The sequence below is a fragment of the Bacillus rossius genome (genome assembly GCF_032445375.1).
Source record: "Bacillus rossius redtenbacheri isolate Brsri chromosome 4 unlocalized genomic scaffold, Brsri_v3 Brsri_v3_scf4_1, whole genome shotgun sequence".
NCBI lineage: Eukaryota > Metazoa > Arthropoda > Insecta > Phasmatodea > Bacillidae > Bacillus > Bacillus rossius.
In genome coordinates this window covers 19,376,653-19,397,898 of record NW_026962010.1, presented here as the reverse complement: position 1 = coordinate 19,397,898, position 21,246 = coordinate 19,376,653, and the positions used below count along the sequence as shown (strand labels likewise).

The 21,246-nt window shown below is 37.0% G+C and overlaps 1 protein-coding gene across 2 annotated transcripts in view; it reads right to left on the bottom strand.

Annotated features, from left to right (window-relative positions):
• The window catches only part of LOC134541661 (glycoprotein 3-alpha-L-fucosyltransferase A), a 211,148-nt gene extending 206,942 nt beyond the window's left edge, over positions 1-4,206 (bottom strand). For both annotated transcript variants that reach the window (XM_063385263.1, XM_063385264.1), the window contains exon 1: positions 4,084-4,206. The gene's annotated coding sequence lies outside the window, so the exon portion shown is untranslated. The remainder of the gene's footprint in view (positions 1-4,083) is intronic.
• Positions 4,207-21,246: the final 17,040 nt, after the last annotated feature.

Below are 21,246 nucleotides of genomic sequence, written 5' to 3'. Positions count from 1 at the left end.
CTATTTTGATTTCTTTGCAAACGGCTGTTAGTTGGTTATATCTTTTGAGCAAGGCGTGTTTAGTGGCTAATTTGATTGCCGCTAAAGTGGGGTTCGAGAGCCGGAGGAAGAAATATGAGTTGCGGAAAAGGTTTTCACGATTTTTGAAAATAAAACTTGCGGGTTTGCAGGAGAGTAAGGAAAGTCATATGGAGTGAATACGCCAAGAAAAAAAAAACTTAGCAAACACTCTACAAAGTTAAGTTAATGTTGCAGCATGTAAGTGAAGTCCCGGTGTTGCGTAGTGCACACGTGAGGTTTGGGAGTTTATACAGTCTGTGGAGAATTTTCGCGAGCTAAGGTTCTTTGAAAATTATGCTGAATTGATTAGGGTGGTGATAGGGAAGACCGGATGGATAGCTCGTGATTTAATTGCGGGTTGTTTACGAGAGAGAAAAACTACTGGGAGCAGGTGAAGGATAAGTTATGGGAGAATTTATGTTCTCGGAAGGTGAGAGAAAAATTAGTTCGGGAACGCGTATTTTGATTTCAGCAAAGGCTGAAACGACATGAAATATTCAAAAGACGAGTAAAAGCGATATGTTTTGATTGGTCTGGTGTCCGCAGTGCGCCCTCGTGTTCCGGACTCCGCGACCGACGCAGGCCCGCCCACAAGGCCGCGGGCTCATTGCAAGGTCGCGTGAAAGTCGCCCCTACCGCCCGGCACGAAGCGGTCGCAACCGCAGCTCACCTGCTGATCTCCGAGCGAACGCTTCCAACTGGAGTTCTTGCGTCCGACAGCGCGCTTCAGTAACATCGACAGTCGCTATTGTGGTCTGGGACACAGTCCAGGCGAGAGTCGCCGTGAAGTACGTGCTTCGTGGATATAATCAATAAGTAACTCGTGATGGACTACCAGCTTTAACAAATACAAATTTAGGTTCAACTTGCTTGCCATGCACATATTTTAGGTAAGTGGGGGAAATCCTTGGTAACAATGTACCTATTTTAGTTTCTATCCTACAGGCTGAGGTATTCTTTAAAAGTTCAAAATTTGGACATACTTCTTTTTATTTCAATTTTTACGCTTGCTTTTGAATGTAAAAAAAATATTACTCTATTACCACATGAAGGGTGAAAAAAAGTAGAGGGGGATAACTCATGTTAAAATTAGTGGGAAATTGAGTGTAAAACACAAAGTTTTATCAATTTAAACAAATATTTTTTTCTCAGATAAAAAACCAGAAAATTGATTTCTAGAAACTTTATCTCTTTTTGAACAAATAAAACACATTGTCATAATATTGAAGAGCGCATTACAAGCACACGGAGAAAATTTCTATAAAAATATCACCAATACCTTTCTCCCCCAACCTACCCCACTTCAAATTAATGTATAGTTTGTTAAGAGCCACATCTGAATGTTTATTTTCAAGGCCCAGCAAAGAGGAACCATGTTGGACTTTTTTGGTATTCACCCATTCCAGATATTTATGAGGAATATTAAAAAAAAAAAAAAAAAAAAAAAAAGGGACTATCGAAGACTATCTAAACAGTAAAATTCAGCAGATAATCAAATTTTGTAATGCTAAAGATTACAAGGGCCCTCGGAAGCCGCGATTATGGCGAGGTATCACTCAGTTTATGAGCACCATTTATGGGCATTCACGACGTTCTGATTCACTGAAACCCTGAGATCCCATCGACTATGTGCGTGTATCCCAGTGACCTCAAAACAATACGTTTTACTTAACCGTACAATTGGAAACGACCTTAATATTGTATGTCCAAGTGGCCCCCTTTCTTTTAAATTTCAGCTACTGAACAGAATTTACTATATAGTTAATAATATCAATATGTTACAAATGTCCTCGTATTCATACCGGAAGCTTATTAACAACTTTAAAAATTGAAATAAATTGAAGCTACCTTGAATAAAAGCTACAGAAACCCATGTTTAAAACAGGATGAAAGCTTGGAACTTGTTAACCCGAAGGGCACCTACAAATATATATATTAGTAGTTCATCATATATTCTATAACAAAACAGCTGCGCTAAAGGATTTTTTAAAAGTTGATAAAAACATTTCAAATGATTCTTTGTCAAAAAACCACGACTTCTTCAATCCACAATTCGATGGAACGTGGAAAAAACAATGCAATTAAAATCGAGTTACATGGACCTGCCACAACGCATCGTTCTCAACTCACTACTCGAACGTGACTACTCATTTCACCAAAAACCTCTTTTTCTAGTCTCAAACTGGTAGGCAATCGAGTCATTGCAGTCTAGCGGACTCGTCGAGGCATGGGTTCGATTCCTCGTGGGAGCAGGACTTCTTCGCAGCTTGATTTCCGACTTCTTGTGAAATAAATATTCGCCATCTCCGTTTTTAAGTTTAAGTTTAGGTTTAAGTTTATTAGTTATATTTTTGATTTAGTTTCGTCCATGAATAATAGGATGGATTCCCCCCCCCCCCCCCCCCCCCCAAGCAGTGACAATTTTAATACATGTAAGAGTTCCTGATCTGTAACGATCGGTACAACCATCTTGGGCGACTTCAAAGCAACATATAGTAACAAATATATGGTTATGTCATACACCATATGCAGCCAAAAAAGTAATACAAAATCATACTTAAGTCTTACGAACATTCAAAATGAATACATTTACCCCCTTCCATTTAGTAATTTTGTACGAAATTCTTCTTTCCAAGTTGGTCAATGTATTTGGTAATGTCAATGAAATTACTTTTTTTCGATATGATCAGATGAAAAAACGGTTTACTAGAGTGGCAAGTTAGTCCCCAACAACGAAAATATATATCACAGGGCCAGCATGATCTATTGTGCCAATAATGACAACAAAAACACCCGAGTGGTTTGTTAACATAATAATTTCACAAGAATTCACCGTATATCTTTAAAAATTATGGTTCAGTATTGGCTTGCGTGTGACTGAAAAGGTTTTAAAGTCAAACATATATATTGTCACAATAAATATTTGTCATGCTTCGACAACAATGTTTACACTGCTTAGCGATGTAAGGATTAAACGGCTGGTTATTGGACGTATTCAATAAATTAGCTGAGTGCGGTCTAGCGTATCTAAGAAACACGAGTACCTAATATTTCATCAGGTAACGGTAAAAAATATTTTACTGTTTAATGTACATATTAACGTAACTAATGGTTGAATGTGTTTAAAATGAGTCAAAACATGCTTGCTTCTAGTTTGTAGTGCAATGCTAGGTCTATTATAACATTATACAGAATCATTCACTAGGAGTTAACGCCTCGCAAATAACTTATTCCAAAACATTGACGGAGTAGTATGACAAATTTTAAATCCCTTGCAACGAACCGTTTATTGCGTATGTGAATGGATGAAGGCACCTCTCTACAGGCGCCCTCACACTAAAAAAAAAAATTCGTTCAATATTTTGCGCAAAATTGTTGAGCTCATTTTTGTACAACAATATTGAATGGTCTGGACCCCTCACACTACACAAAAATATTGCGCAATATTTTGTCAGCCCCCTCACACGGCACTCTCGTGCTATAAAATATTGACGGGTCCACAACACTTTTCTAACTTTCAGAAAACTTTTGAACACTCCACAAAATATTGAACACCCCTTTTTTTGCGCAATATATTTCCTCACACTCTCAATAGTTTTGTACAAACACGACACCTTCAAAATATTGAGTACAATTTTTGCCAGTGTGAGGGCCCCTTACCAGTGATCTACACGAACATTTGACAAACTACTTGCTTGTAGGCCATGCATACCGCTACAGAAATCAAATACCACCACGTGAAAAGCATAGACGTGTGTGTGTGTGTGTGTGTATGGATGTAGACATAAAAAAAAATTATAAGCTTGTTACACGCCATTGTGATGCTCAAATGTAAACAGTACGTTCTGATAATTACATCATTAATAACAAAAAGGTTTTTTTCATTATTTTATTTGTCATTCTTGTGCTTCAGATTACTATCCAATATTTTGAATAGGACCTTTATGTTGCATGTTTTTTTGATCCAAATTATGTAAGTCGTGTGAGTGTCGTAACCATTCAGGTGAGTTGCTCGGAACTTACTTTGCTGCCTGACAGCGAACACACGGGAGCGCATGGGCGGGCCTACCGTGGATCAGGCCGCGCGACGCACGCGCGCACTGACGTCACACTCGCGGGAACAACTGCACGTCCACCGCGCGACGCGGCGCCGCACTGACTGCCGGGAGCCGGTCCGGGCCGCGCGGCTGTAGGGGGGGGGGGGGGGGGGGGAGGTGCGCAGTGCGCCACTGCGCACCTCCCGCGCGCTCTAGGCGGCGGGCAGGTGTGAGCGAACACCCAGCAATACGTGACCAGGGCTGTCCGATCATGGCGCCCACAAGGGTGGGGCTGGGGGGACCCCTGGGCCCAGGGACCGTTTGTTTTTAAATGTTTAACTTTTATAATATTTTACAAACATAAAAAAATATATTTATTTTTATCCAATGAAATCTTAGATTTTACACACCTACAGCTAATTTTATTTTTCTGTGACTATTTTCATTTTTATCTTAGTGTGTGAAATTAATATAAATACGTGCTGTGATTATTTTAAAGTAAAATAATTTTATATACAAAGCTTAGCTTGGTCTTACAAAATAGTAACCATAATTATACCCTATATTTTCAGGTTAACATTATAAAAAGAGTGTAGGTAAGAAATAACCATGCAATTATAATGTATCACGTGACTGTAAAATTGGGAAAGGAGGGGGGGGGGGGGGTGTCTCCGATTCTGGGTCCAGGGCCCGTAATCACATGTGGGGGCCATGTGTGCTATGATCCACGTCGATCGTAACGAAGAAACAAGCTGCAATTTACAAATTTAAATCATTTATTTTTCTCTCTCTCTACTGAACGCTGTGATTAGCCGGTTGTAACTCTTCGAAGAAACACCCGAATGTATTTGCAACATATTTATAACACGATCATTTTAAATGTGAACAAATGTTTATCTGTGGTCAATTTGTTATATTTTTCTATGTACAGTTTGAACAATAATAAACGTTCTTTTGTTTCCGCTCTTTGTTGCTTACGGTACGATATAGACTCGCGTTCATTTCAATTTTGGCTGTAGAATGTGTTGTTGTACACCGATGTTTGTAATCCTAAAAGTAGACTATGCTGGGCTCCATGCTGTACCGGTGTGAATTGTTTAGTATTCTGCGTGTCTGACCTCTGGTCAGGGGGTCACGGGTTCAAGTCTCACCAAGAAGGGCACGAATGTATTCAGGGATTTTGCCACTCCCTCCCACCTTTCATGAAGGGTCTTGGCGTATGCAAGGGGGAGGTATTAGGGGTATCCTCTCCCCCAAGATATTATAAAAAAAAAGTCTAAAAATCTATCATTCCATTCAACTAAAGGAAAGAATTTTGAAATCTAGCAGCGGGAAAAGTGGTTCCCCTCACCCCTACCCCTCCACTCCACTACGTACGCTCCCATGGTGCCAAATGCATCCACCACATAAAAAACAAAACCGGTCCACAATCGTTTCAAAAATACATGGTTTTCCAACTAAATAAAAAAATTATGTCTTTAATAATAACTTCTTTATATAATAAGTGTTTATAAGAAGTTAAATATTAAATTGTAATCAGATATTACGTTTTAACATAATATAAAACATAACTACACCCTACTTTTAAACTTTTTTCTCATTTATCATAAAGTAAGTGTAAGATTCATTTCATATTAAAAATTTAACTCATTATACATATCCAATTCAATTATATTAAATTAGAATTTAAATTGAATATATTTAACTGTATTATAATTAGTATTATTTAATTACTTTTTCTATAATATAAGAATATTTTAATGTAGTAAAGATACTAACAAAATAAAATTAATTCTTATTAAATGATTTAAAAAGACTTGTTGGTGCATAGAGGATAGATCATTATTATGTTAAAAAGGTGGGTCATGTATTTATGTACGCGCGTTAGAAGTTTTACCTACTTGGTGTAATAAAAAATTAACTTTAATTTTGCATGCACATAAATAATAGAAAAATAATATAATGATATTGTAAATATGGTTGATAAAGTATAAATTCAGTCGAAATAATTATTTTATTTATTAAAATAGTCCCATCCATTCATTAAAATATTATTTTATATACGTTAACCTTCAAGGAACGAACTACTAATTTTTCTGCTCGGTTTATGTGATGATTTTAACTATCCAACATGCTGCAGGCATAGAGAAGCTGATTCCTCGCTACGACAGATGCTTCAATGTTTGTAGATATTATGTAGGAATAAGGCTAAGATTTGTTATTTCATTTTATGTAAATAAATTGTTAAAAAAAAATGTTTTGCCATTCTTTGAACAAACGGAACATCAATTACTCTCCGTTCATTTAGGAAGTAGATTAAGAAAAAATAATTAACAAGCTATGGCTGATTTTTCTTCCAAAGAGAAGGACTACCTGCTGGGGCATACACTTTTCTCAAGACAAGACCTTGTTTACAGGAGCTGAAAGTCACATTTATACATTCACAGCGGAATATTGTGACGTATAAATTAAAAAATAAAAAATAACACACGTTTAATGTAGCACCGAGCTAGGGAACATTAATGAACATATAATAATATTAGGTTAACTGGACTCTCATATGCAGCTGTAAGTCTCGCCTCATCTGGAACATGGAATAGCATGCCTACTGGCACACGCCGAGCAGATGGCCTGCAAGCGCGAAGTTGTTTGTGCTCCGACGCTAACACAGGTGCGTGTTGTGTATCTACTCTGAAAGGCGCGGAGAGACGGCACACACATTAGCAAGAGAAGACGGGCGTGATTTAGAGACAACAATTTATGCTTTTATTTATAGGCCAATTAATTTTTTGACGTGACAACGTCTAATAAATCGACGAACGCCAGCTGCACGCACGAAAAAGTTTCCCGTTACGCACATTGTCCCGTTTCGCTGTGTCCCGTTACGCTCATTTTATATTGCTCTTTGCTAAACTGAACCTCCTAGCATTGCGACCGAGACCGTGGGGTAATTATGTTTTCATGCATTTCACTGTAACATTTTCATTGCTCTTTGCTAACCCGTTCCTCCTAGCATTGCTGCAGAGTTCGTGGCGCAAATATATTATTTTTGACTGCATTTTGGTGTTGGGTAAGCCATTTTCCTTCACATCAACCTTGAAACACTCCCATTCGTTTCCTACTTTTCATATCATCGTCCTATCCTTAACAGAATAACACAGATTGGAAGAAGTTAAATAGCAAACATGTATATAAGTTATAGCTAAAATAATCTCTTCGTTAAAGTAATAAACATATCTGAATTACTGAATGCAAATAAAAGTACATTTATCAATTAAATTGTAGATTTCATTTCACTCATTCTTTGTATCCATACAAAATAGTGATAATTCAATAAAAAAGATTCAATTTTATTCATAAAAGTATGCAATAATTTCATCAATGTTTTGTTATGACGTTGTCAATTTAAACTATCGACCGTTAACCGACTTTACAGACAACCAATTTTTTTTAAAACATGGGGTATCGGTGTTATTGCTTTTATTTATTTTTAACTGTGTTTATTCATAAATAGCACTATTCTCGAAACTACGACACATACTTGTTACTTGTTTCATGATACTTACTTTACTAAAACCGTACAATTTTTAACTTATATATAATGCACTTTTACAATATAATAATTTGTAATTAGCATGTCAAATCAATGAGAACAATATACATACATCAGAAAGTCTATTTGCAATTGTAAAATGTACCAATGTCGCAATATAAAAGTGGCCAGTTTCTCCCAATCCATTATCTAAGTGCATACATATTTGGCACTAACTCCATGCTAAATTATTTGCATTCATTAGATTCAATATAGGAAAATATATTTTTTTTTTTAATCTGAGTTGAATTTGGAATAAATATGTTGATTTATTTCACGATGTTTTGTCGCATTTCGGTTCGAAAATGTTTTTAAATACAAATAAAAATTCTAATTGTTCTGTATTCCTCAAAACCAATCAACTATAAAAAAATTTACGTGTACGAGACTTATTGATGAAAGAAAATGGATCTGAAGAAAGTCCACAAAACTATTTGCGGAGTGATTTGAAGCGACTTTCTTACATCTGACATCAGGACTTTGACATTCTTTTCGGTGTTGTTTCGGACCTATCGCAACTCGCCACATAATCTTGTCGCTATAGATTGACACGGAGAACCAATTACAATGCTCATTCGCGCTCTCGACCTGAAAGTAGCCTCGATTCACAGCACTCGTGTATAACACTGACGAAGCCTTCTGGGTAAATAACATAGAGCGGTGCGAGTAGACAATAGAGTACATTTACTATGGCATAAATGTAATGAACATTGGAAACACGAAAATAAACCAGAGGCTCTGCTACAAGCTTGTTCCTCGAATAGTGATGACGAAAAATACTGCGATATATAAAAGAGGGCATAAATAGTGGGTATTATAAAAATAATATATAACATAAAGATTCTACTACTATAAAATTAGAGCCCATACTAAAGCATTGGATGCCAAACTACTAAGAACTTTAATTAAATTTTATAAAAAAAATTGTATGCATTCGTACTCATAAATTGTACGAAAACAGCTAAAGGCAGCTAGCAAAATGACAATAAAAATTATTAAAATGGCTGCTTAAAGATGACTCAAGTAAAATATGTATCAAGACACTGTCTCTAGAACCAATTACAATATGAAGTGTCAAAAACAAATCAATATATAATAAAACCTCATCTTTAAAATATCTCTTGTCTAACAATATAAATTAATACACAAGCAAAAGAGGGATAGGTAAGTTAATGTGCACCCGAGCACTGGTGCAATAATTCAAATCCGCCAAATCGCCTCGGAATTCGACTCCACAGTAGATGCAAGCAGTCACCACGAAGCTCTGTCTGGGTGGTGACGATGACACGAGACGTTGACCTCAGCAATAGCTCACAGCAGTTTTGGCGAAGAGTTGATGTCTTCCTCGGAGAATCACCCCAAGGCAAACTTCTGGTTCGGCGGCTCAACACGAGTCTGCCTTCTGTAGGCTCGTAGTAACTGATTAATCATCGGACAGGACTTAACTGAAGGACACCCAGTCTCTGGAACTTCACGAGCATTAAGTTACACAGTAATAAAATGTTTTCAAGGTAACATCTTCCAACCCTCTGTTTCACCACCTCCAGAGACTTAAGTCCCACTACGTACCGAACGTAAGTAGTTGTGAACGCCGAAGTAAATTCTAAGATAAAGTCCGGAAATTGATGAATGTTATACAGCACGACAAGAAGATCTCGAATAAGCATATCACTTTCTCTTACGTAAACGTTACGTAAGGTCTTACGTATCTTACGTGTCTCTTGTTAATAGCAAGTGTCTCAGTTGAAAGTGCAGATAAAGTCAAAATAGTTCACTTTATAACACTCCAGTACCTCCAGCTCAACAGTATCTAAAACTAGTACTGCTGCCACAGAATAATCAGTCCTTATGTAACTCATTGGTTATCAATCACTGAACTCTGAGATAAAATCAAAAATTTTTATCATCACAAGACACGTTACTCTAAAAATATTTTATCACCATTGTTCGACGAAAATTAGTAAGTCCCACACTACTGGTTACCACAAACTTCTTTCTCCACACTACACCCAGAGTCCTATTCGTTAAAGACGTAAGCCGCAGCACAGCGACGGATATAGTTTCGTTCTGGAGCGAGGGCGAGTCTGATATAGTGGTAAATAACCTTCAGGGAGTAGAAAAACAGTATTGTGTGGCCAAGGCTCCCAGTTCTTTGCATGAGTTAAAATGAATTGTGGTTGGTGTTGAAACTTGTTTACTCAGTCATAAGACTAGTCAAGTGGTCAAGAGGCCACAGGGTAATGGGGAAAATATTCAGAAAATCAGGCCACGATTACACCTCTTTATGAAATGTTTTAATTGAGGAGTAATAATAATTTGGCTAGGAATTTTAGATACAGAAAAGTTGAAAACTGAAAAGGGGAATGTGAGTTTCTCAAGTGGTCGTAAGGAGAGTTCTAAGATGTTTCGTCTGTGGGGGGAAAGGGCATAAGCAACGTGTTTGAAAAAAATAAGGCCAAGAAAAGTGGTGTTAGTTTAGAGGAAAGATGGAGTCAACTTTCCTGTGTAACAGCTAATATTTGGAGAACAAAGGACAAAGGCGCAAGTCATAAAGTGATTAGTCAGGTTTTTCGTGAGGAGCTTCTCAGGGAAATTGATCATAAGAAAGTCTGTAGATACTCTCTCGAAGATCCTGAATTATGTTCGGCTGATGTGGGTAAAGTTACTGCCAATGAAGTCATAATGACCTTTAAAATTGGTCATTTTCGGTGGAGATTGGACTTTTCGGTTCTGACTAACTTGAGCTTTGACATAATTATTGGAACCGATTTCCTCAAATATTTTGTGGGCTAGGTGGATCTGAAAGATAAAGTGTTTCATGTTAGTTTCAGTAAAGAAAAAGTAGGATTGGTAGCCTTTGATAGGAGAGTTTGTGTATCCAAGTTAAATGAAGTTGATATAGCAGTCTTGAAGGAGGAATACTCTGATGTGTGTGATCGTATAGTGGCTTGTGATATTGAGCCTTACTAGTTTCCCTTATTGATAAAATTCCCATTAGAAATAAACATTATTCCATTTTAGGACCTAGACGTGAGATTTTAAAGTAAATATTGGATAAGTTAGTCAAAGAGAAAATTATTGAACCTTCTCGCAGTAGGTATGCAAGTCCAGATATTCGGGTGGGCTAGAATAACCAGCCAGGGAAATACCATTTTGTGGTGGATTATCGTGAATTTTGGGAACAGTTTTTGTTAGATACCTTTCCTGTTATTCAGACAGAAGTTATCTTGCAACACTTGTCTAAAGGTAAATATCGCGTCGACCACGATGTGTTCGCGAGGAAGACGTGCTCTGTTCAGAGACGTCGATGTTGTTTTGGTGCTCCTGGTGTGAGTGTGATGATGAGTCTTGATGCTCATTTCCGTCGATAAGGGGTGAGGAGGTGGGGGGGGGGTTCAGACCGCTCACATGCAACCGAGGTGGTCTGGGTTCGATTCTGGTCGTGGTTGAATTAGGAATTTTTGCAGATGGATAAACGTGTGGGAGACATTGCCTTGAGCAGGCGGATGCTATCAAGAGACTCCCGTTCGTCGTTCGTCCGGGCAATGCAACCCGTCAGTGCTTCATTTTCATCTCATCGTCCCTCGCCGTCTTCAAGATCCCGGTGACGATGTTCAGCCATCCTTCAGAAATTATTCTTGTAGAAACGCTGAGAAAATTTTTCCTACTTAAATGATGCCAAATTTCAAATTCATTATAGATATTTTAAGTTCATCTAGGTACAAATCACCTCAAATCAAATAATATTTAAAAAAAAAGCTTTCAAAGAATTAATTTCTGGAAGGCACAAGCATATATAAGTACATTATAACATATACGTTTAGTTTTAAATGATTTTAACATATTAGTTTGTGAACATAAGTCAAAGAAAACCATTAACAGTACAAATATACTTCAGACTTTTTTTAATTTCTCATTACTGCATTAAAAAAAAAGAGTTTTTTTATTTATTTTCGCTTGATAATATTTAGGAACAGCAGTTCCATGAAAAATACATTTTTTTTTCTTTTAGATTAGTTTAACTGATACCATGCCTGAGTTGGCCGTAGAGGCGCTAAAAGCACAGCGGTTGCTTGAACAAACCCACGCATGTAAACGTTATTGCCAATACGTGTTCGCGCGCTATGTAGGCACAAGGGGAGTCAATACGTCCGAGCCGAGCCCCATTCTACCCAACATCCACACGAGCTAGGCCAAGTAAAACGTTTCTGTTACTAACTTTACTAACGAAGACGTTTAAAAGATTTTAACCGGTGAAATATCTAGCATTAATTTAAATGTTTGTTGAAGTAACTTTCTATCAAATCCCGTGGTAAGACCATTACTGTTTTTTTTTTTTTTTTTTACAATGCGTTATACTACAGCATCACGCCAACTAGCGGCAAAAAATTATTTTTATACGTGGTTTCAAATTTGCCGCTTAGAAAGTCCGCAACCACATAATTTGTTCATGGCCCTAATATTAAAGTAATTGCAGGGCTTATTTACCATCGCCTCCATTTTCACTCTAGTAGATTCAACACGGGGCGGTTTTGAAAGCCAAACTTATTCTTATCACACAGGAAAAGACGTCGCCCCAATTCAAAGCTTACTCGGGATTAGATCCGGGACATCCGTGCACCGAATGAGAGGAAATTGCCGCACATAGTCTAAATAATATCAACTAATCCAATGTCCAACAAAAATCCATAAACATACATCTTAGTAAAAATATTTTACTTCGTTTTGAAAATAAAACGCATAGTAGCACACCTGAACAAACAATTTTGAAAAAAACTTTTTTCCTTTTAAATTCACCTCATTAGATCGTACTAACAAATTGACTCAGCTGCACGAGTAAATTATAAACGATCGCTCCTTCAGTTTGGCTCGACGTTTTCCCGCTGATAACGTAATCGTCCAGTGTCCGTCTGGCCGACAATCGGCTCGGTGGACTTGACAAAGCCCCTACCATTGACCGTTAATAAGTTTTCCAAAAGTCTGGACACTTGGAAGAACTGACGTGAACTCCAGGAGTTATAGTATTTTTTTCCATTCGAGGACATAGCCAGGGCGAAGTCCGTGTTGTCTGGACCCCTCCCTTTCAGGATTCAAATGAATAACAAACAAGCGAAGACAGAAAGAGAAAATGAAGCATAACTACATTCATTTAAAAAGGGATTATTGTAATTCTTAGTGTGCTACAATGATGAATTTCCTCCCCCTTGCAGCCCATGTCTCATGCATAGTAGCGACAAGAATTGTGTTTCCAAGTAGTCTCTATTTAATATCCGTTTGTATATATAGTGTTACTAAAAGCATGTCTTTCATACAAACTTGACAAGTGCGTTTAAATTTATTTAATAACATTATTAAATACGTACTTATAGCGTGAGTTAACAAAATTATCAAACAATTGACTAATGAACAAAGTATTAAAAACCTATGCATAAAAGGTTCAGTTTACCATTCTCAAGCAAAACCATTACCATCGGTGTTCTAAAAGTTTACTATTTCCTGAGATTTAAATGTATTCTTTTTATTTTAAATCTCAATTATGAAGAAAACCTTCTCATAAAAAAAATTGGTTGTCTGTAAAGTCAGTTTAACCTGACAACGTCATAACAAAACATTGATGAAATGATTGCATACTTTTATGAATAAAATTGAATCATTTTTATTTTTTTATTTTAATAATAAAAGAATAAATATTTGAAATTATACTAGTAATCAGATTTTTAAAATGAAAGAATAATTAACCTTTATTGCCGAAATTGTTGTTGTAATAAGCAATGAAAACCACATTAACTTTTCACTTCATTTTTTAAACAGTCGACGAAACAGTTCACGTGTAGATGACTTGTAATTCATTTTAAAAACTGGCGTTTAGCTATAAAGTTTAAATATAATTATGAACAAGTTTTCGTATAAATAAACTGTAATAAAATATCTATCATCAATTATATGAATCACCATAATTTTTTAGTCAATTGTAACATAACCTATTATTACTGCACTCGCCGACAGCGTAACGGAACACAGCGTAACGGAACAATGAGCGTAACGGGACACAGCGTAACGGAACAATGAGCGTAACGGGACACAGCGTAACGGAACAATGTGCGTAACGGGACACTTTTTCGTGCGTGCAGCCGGCGTGCATCGATTTATTAGACGTTGTTACGTCAAAAAATTATACATAGGTGATACTGGATCGCCTCCTTCACAGAATACTGGCCGCGGTCATGCCGTCATTGAAGCGCTTCCATCGCACGAAGATGCGCGTGTGTATTATAGTAGGTCGACGCCCCCCGTGGACACCGCGAGGAGGGGAGAGGGTGAATGGCCACTAATTGCCGCGCCAAACACGAGCACAGTTGTACAACTGTACCTGGCCCGGTCCATCGCACAGGCTGGACCGAGGAGTATGGAAGTAAACAGAGACCTCACTCCCAGGTTAAACATAATTGCTTTTATTTTTTACGCTCTGAAATCGGTCGCTAATGATTCCCACACTACCAACCACACAGCATAAAACCAAAGAACTCTAGATGTTTCCCGAATTATGTCACGATCTAGGGTATTCTAGAATTTTTTGGGTTAATGATCTAGGTCTCTTTAATACATTTATACATTTTAATAAAATATCATCTAATTTGTACATTAGTTTATTGATATCCGTGATAAAAAAAACATGAAGGATATTTATAAGATTGTATTAGAGACGGAAGGTGGTGTTCTTTGGTGGTCTAAAACAATGTTAGGTTAAACCTAGTTGTTTCACTATACATAACCTTCTTTGGCCATCTAATGCAATACACACCAATTGGCATTATAGTACGAGAACTAGCAAAGTTGGAAAAACAAGAAATTTAGAAAATTTGGTTCTTTAATATATCTTTCACTGTACTCTTCCTAACAGCGTGCGGGCTACCTGGCTGACGGTAAACGTTGCGTTTATTTATGCGCATGCACACCTGTACAGGTAAAAATATTGATTTTTAAATAATTTTAGGAAATATCTTTTCTTTATCACTAACACTTTTAACGTTATTAAAAACTTGAATTTATCAATTTATCATTGCCAGACTTTTTTTTGACAATAATGTGCCAGATGCTATTTTTTATAAACAAAAATAATTTATTTCAAACCATTTTAGAATTGCTGTAATTTAAATATTATTTTATTTATACATAAATAAGTACAAATTTAATTTTCCAGACATTAATTCGGTTGTTTACTCAATAGCCAGAGAGAATTACAAACTGAGTAATTCTCTTAAACCAAGTTTTATGTGGGAAGTGGGTTTCATTGCTTTGGCTGCCACGACCAAGTCATATTAGTGTTTAGATCACTGATGCCCATCAAAAAAAAGAGCCAGTTTTCTTTAAGACAGCCTTATTTTAATATTAGCATGTGGCTCAAGCTAAATATTTACCAGATATCTGTTGAGTAAGACACTCAAATTTTATTTAGATTTAAATGATTGTCATGCTAATTTTTAATTCTTTTTTTTTCTGTTTGAGAACAGTATTTATTAAAGAGCGAGTCCTGGCGATAACAGGAATATTTTACATAATATCAAGAAAATTTTGTGTGTTTGTTTTAATTGTTAATCAATAGGACTCAATCAGCACAGTTTTTGTGTTCGTTCGGTTCTAATCCCGTGTTGTTTCTCTCGGGAGGAGACATGTTGCTCCTGACGAAAGTATTTTTGAGTGTGTTGCAAGCTTTTAAACTATGTCAAGTGTGGAGTTTGAGCGGCGCCGGAGTGGCTGGTCTCAGCAGGCGTCGGGGCTTCTGCGCTGCAGACCACGTCAAGTGTGCGACGCTCGGCGCGCAGGTGGGGAAGTGGACTCAGGTGGCGGGCGATGACATGCGAGTTGGGATGTGGGGCGACATCTGTTCCCCCCGCCGCCGCACGGGGCGCCAGCGTCGCTCGACAGCTACGTGGGGAAGCCTACGATTCACGCCGAGTATTCGACATGCCCGAAGATTACCGAATACCTGACTTCGGGTGACTTCGGAATTCTTTTGTTTAGCTATGTAGCCATTCTATCCTTACTAATCATCCTAATTTTAAAGAATATTAAATGGACCTAACCTATCATATCCCACTGTTCACACAACCTAACCTAACTGACCATTTTCATTCTCTATATCGCAGATTTGTAATGCATAAACCTAACATAATCAATTGTTAAAATGGTGAACTATTAGATAACAATGTCAGAAAAACCTTGTCAAAAAGTAGTTGTTTTTATTATTATTATTTTCCCTTTTATAAAAATTACTCACCTTAATAATAACAAATTTATTATTTCAGAAGAACATACATAAATATTGTTTTATTTATTTTTTCATTCATACATAACTTTCCAGTATATGTAACACTCACATTGGCTAGATTTTCTCATTGGTAGCATTGGAGAAGTTAGCATTGCCATTTCCGACATTTAAAACAGACGTTTTTCACCTAAAAAAATAATTCCGAAGACACCCGAAGGCAAGTATTCAATAATGTTCGTGCATGTCGAATACTCGGCGTGAATCGTAGGCTTCCCCAGCTACGTGCGAGTGTGTTGCCTTTATACAAGCCAACACACATCGGAGTACACTTACTTTGTGTATGATACATTTGAAACTGTTTATCTCAATACAAAATAAATTAATATATTTGTTCCACAGTATTATAAAATTTACTCCCTCGGAGGTACAGACGAGATAGGTTTGGTCTTATTAGGAATCCATTACAGTGGCAAATACGTGTATTTTTAAAATACATGTAGGCTTCTATTGCTTTGAAAACAAAGCTGAAAATCTTTTATACGTTATTCCACGCTTAGCAGAATAAAAAGGAGCGCAAAATACATTTTAGTTTGGTTCTTCAGGTCTTAACGTGTTACGTATCTACTTACTCAGAAGTTAAAAATTTTATTTTGGTTATCTACATTAAAAATAAAGGAGCGAGTGTGTCAAAATTCCTTAAATTTTATTTCTTATGAGATGACAAATAGAAGTTATGATTTTACAAGGATAATGCGTGTAAGCAAATTCAATGAAACGGAAATACGAAAGTGGGAATTAATTTTACTTAAAATAAAATAACGCGTGTTTTATGTATTGATTGTTTTAACATTTATTCCTTAACGAAGTGGAAACGACGTGATTTAGTTTAATCGTGGTAGAAACGGGGGATAGAAACTAAGACAGGTAATTTATTAAAAATATATACGTTCTTTTTTTTAATTCAGCCCTGAATGGTTTTAAGGTGAATAAAACTTCATAAAAATCTGACATTTTATTTCACAGTTTTCTTAACTTAAGGATGTTTTAAATTAATCACCTGCCCATCTTACAACGCTACAATATTAGCACTATCCTGAAATTTTCACGAGCGAAGTTAAGGGTGGTTAGCTAATATTTCAATTTGGAAACTTACATTTAAAAATAACTTTTTTTCCCACGCAATCTTCGCATTACACAGAGATTTGGAAAGTTTGGGGATGGAGATTTAGCTGTCTAAAGTGAATTTGCTTTTAATTGCCAATTATTTCTGTGATCCACTTAGCAATATGCTGACCCTGCCCAGTCCGCCCTTCAGTTGTTCGAGATCCCGGAATCAACAAAACAACACGTCAGCTACAACCGATGAGCTGTCTGTAAGTATATATGATTGAAGGTGCAAGTACACATTTCGTTTACATTGCCATTATAAAGAAACAAAATGTGTGTGTATATATATCTGTTTAAAGTTAAGATATTAGGCAAGTCGTTGCACGGTTTGCTAGCTGAGTATGCACTTTCACGGCTAGTGGACAATTACCACCGACGCTACTCAGAGGAGGGGGAGGGTTGGTAATGGGTAATGGGGAAGGGGTGAGGGTAGGGTGTCAGGAGATCCCTGAAATTAAAAAAAATATAACAAATAAAATCACTTCTTACAGTACAATTGAAATGATTTGTTCCCAAATGTAATAATTAGATAAAATGAAGTAAAATTACATGAAAGAGCATAAAAAAAAACATTTATAACGAAATCAGTGTACTTTAATAGAATCGTATTTCAATGATTAAATGCTTAAATTGTAACGAATAAATGAAAGAAATGTACTAAAATGTGTGGAAATGTTACCTGACTGAACATATTAATGTGAAATAACCGAAATAATCTGAAACGATACAAATGGAAATTAAATTTGAACGTGGGAGCCCGCTGGCGCTTGGGATATTATACGGTAACTGTGATATGGGGATGAAAAACGTAATTTCACACCCCATGCCCCTTCGCGAAACAACCATATTTGTGCCTTAGCACGGGAGGTAAAGTAAAGTCCTTCTCACTCACAGACTTGTTGTGAATAACTCAAACAGATGTCGCTCACGAAAGGGTTCTTCTGGATGAGGTCTTGGAAGCGCTCTGTGCCTCAAGATTACGCACAGAGAGGTTGACTCGATGCTCCAAGTTGACATGACTGATGCCTGTCGCATGACGTGACGTCTCAGTGACCACGGTCACAAGGGGGGGGGGGAAGAAGGGAAATACTCTAATTGCCGAGACTGAGACCTAGTTTTTGAAGTAGTTTCGGGCCCATCCGCTAGACAGTAGCTTTCAGAACATATTTCTCACATTAATTGTGAGAAGTAATGCATCAGCTATTATCAGACAAACAAACAAGTACAAATTAATTTACTTTATTTATAGAAGTGGTGTGACATACCAGAAATTTTTGCATTTCGTACTAATTTATATAGAACAACACTTTTTTATATACAAAATAGCATTCAGTGTTTTTCGCACAGTTTAAATCCATTTTACCAAGCAGTTAGTGAAGTAGATGGATTAAAATTATTACCCTAAAACTCTATCCCCAGTTTTTTTTTTTGGCTAGTGTTTATGGGCCCACACAACAGATAGCGTAACATGCCGCGCTAAACATGGTTTCAGTTTCCGCTGTAGGAGCCGCACTTCTATATGCCTCCTTGTTCTATGATAATGGCTGTCAAGTTGCCAGCGAGCTATGAGCTCAGTGGCTCATGAGCTGTTCCACGGGCTTGCACTGCAGCCCTGCAGAGATCATGTCAGGAGAGCACAAGTAAAAATGTGGACTTTTTTTAAACGTTTCTATCGAATTAATTCTTTTAAACAGCAAAAGACGTAAGGAAGCCATTCAGTAGATGGTCTTGCACTTGAATAAGGTAAATAAACTTAAGATAAACTTGTATTCTTCTAACAAATCATGACTTTCCTACTTAGAGCCTAATGTATTATCCGGCTGCGCTCCATACTGTGTCAATAAAAATGAAAATTGAAATCGCTTTACATTTTATGATCAGAGTATACACTATTTTGCGAATTTCTATTTGAGTTGAATATAATTTATTTCCGGTAAATTTTGCAGCTTTCCCAAGTAAGCTGCAATACAACAATAATAAACAATTATTAGGTTAACAATTTATAGCAATTGCTGCCGCTTTTATTCTGAGAAAATATTTTCTCGACACGTGAAACAATTTTTAAAGCTAAGTATATAAAACTTAATTGTACTTTTTATGGTGAAGTGTATACAAAGATACTAACTTGAAGATAAAATACCGCATTTCTGGAAATAATTTAAACGGACATAATACAGTAATATTTTATAGGCATTTAATAAAAATATGGTTTCTAAAGCTAGGATTGGTGTAAGGTTCAGAGAACAAGTTAAATACTGCTGCCGTGACACACGTATGAGTTTATACTCTACAATGGAGCAATGAATTCATAAACGAGTGGGCGAATGGAAGTGCTCCGAGAACACAACGGCTCAAACAACATCCACCACGTTTCACATTGGAAAATTAAATTACGATTATGACCCCTTGGTACTGGATCAGGATCCTCTTAACGGGGAACAAGTGACCTGACCATATTAAAAAAAAATTGTTGTTTGGTTGCTAATTATTATTACCACCCAGCCTCAAATTATTGATTAATCGTTAAAGAATTATCTGCCATGACATGCACATCGTTTTTTTGATGTGTAACGTTTAAGCTCTCGGTATACGGCATTCGGTGTGAGTAATTTCGTGAATGAAACGGAAGTTGCATGGTACGGAAATGTGTAACCACGGTGCTGCCATCTGTGATGGATGGCGTTAACCAAAGTTAACAAAGCCAAAAGGAAACTTTAAAGTATTAACGGTTTTAACAAGACGGGCAGTATTTGTCGAAAATCAGGTCGCAAGCCAGAGTTTAATATTTTTTCAAGTCTTTTTCGTCTTTATCGTAGCATTTAATTATATAGTTTAAAATTTCTGTCTGCAAATGGAATGATTCGATAGTTGACGTAGCTCCTCCGGCAGCGAATTCTAGCGTCGGTTGCGGAAACTACGTGTCATTCGTGTCCAGAGATTTATTTGAAAACACAATTAATGTATATTTACTCACGAGAGTGAGTGTTTAACCAATACATCACATGCATGAGGAATTTAGCCGCAAATATTGTAAAACCCCAATGGAATTTAATTTATTCCTTAACTATAACAGAAGAGATAGGCAACTATGGATTAGTGATAAATATATTTTCCATTCGTAGTTTCTTATTGGTTGATCTGTAGGCTGAGTGATGGATCCCGCCGAGCTGGTGATTCTGTATTCGTGTAACATATCCTTCCCGGATCCAGGACTGGGTTGTCATGTCGCCCCTTCAACTCCACTCCACGAAAGGCAACAGTGAACCCCTGCAGATCCACCTCACCAAGATCGTCCCAAACACGCCACATTCATCTCCCCATGCCACCAGTCTTATCATTCCACAAAAATCATCACCAGTTTGCAATTACGCCCATTAGCATGGTAAGAGTGGGGCTTTAAGTCTCTCGTGTGTGCACGTAAAGACTTGAGGCAAAATTTCATCAGAATGCTTTTGCATGCTAGCCTGAGCGCTCATAAGTTGTAAGTCACGTTGGTTTTATGCGTGGGCGATGGTTCCACCCAGAGTCCAAAGTGGCTCATGATCTATGAACATCGGGTAGGTCCCCAAATTATAATTTTAATTTTTGTAAGCTAATCCTTGGAACGTGTAAAACTAGTTACCGGCAAAAGATCGCATCCAGGATGGTGGAGGTTGATCCCCAATTAGTCATACATGCTGAAGACGACGTGTTACAATGGAGTTTCGATCGTGCATCTTCACGGAAACACATCACAGCATCTTGGCATCATTCTGCTTAAATAAACAGAAAAAGGCTTTTACAATAGTCTTAATTTTGGTGCAGAATATATGGATGGCTTGCAGTGAGTTAACTGTTAGCTTCAACTGTTTCTCAAAGCTCATCTTAAACTTGAATGTTTTGGCGTTAGTTATAAATTTTTAATGAAGAAAATCTGAAACAGAGTCTTCAGAAGCTAAATTAAATAGTTACTATCAGTATAAACACTGAAAATGCGCCTACAGGCTGACTTTGGTGCAGTTAGGCAGGCAAATATTTTAACTATCAACGGATGTCTTGACTTCTTTCAAAAACATTCATCGCACAGTATCTCTCCGATTAAAAAACTCGTAACAAAAGTAGTTTTCGACCCTTAACCGCAG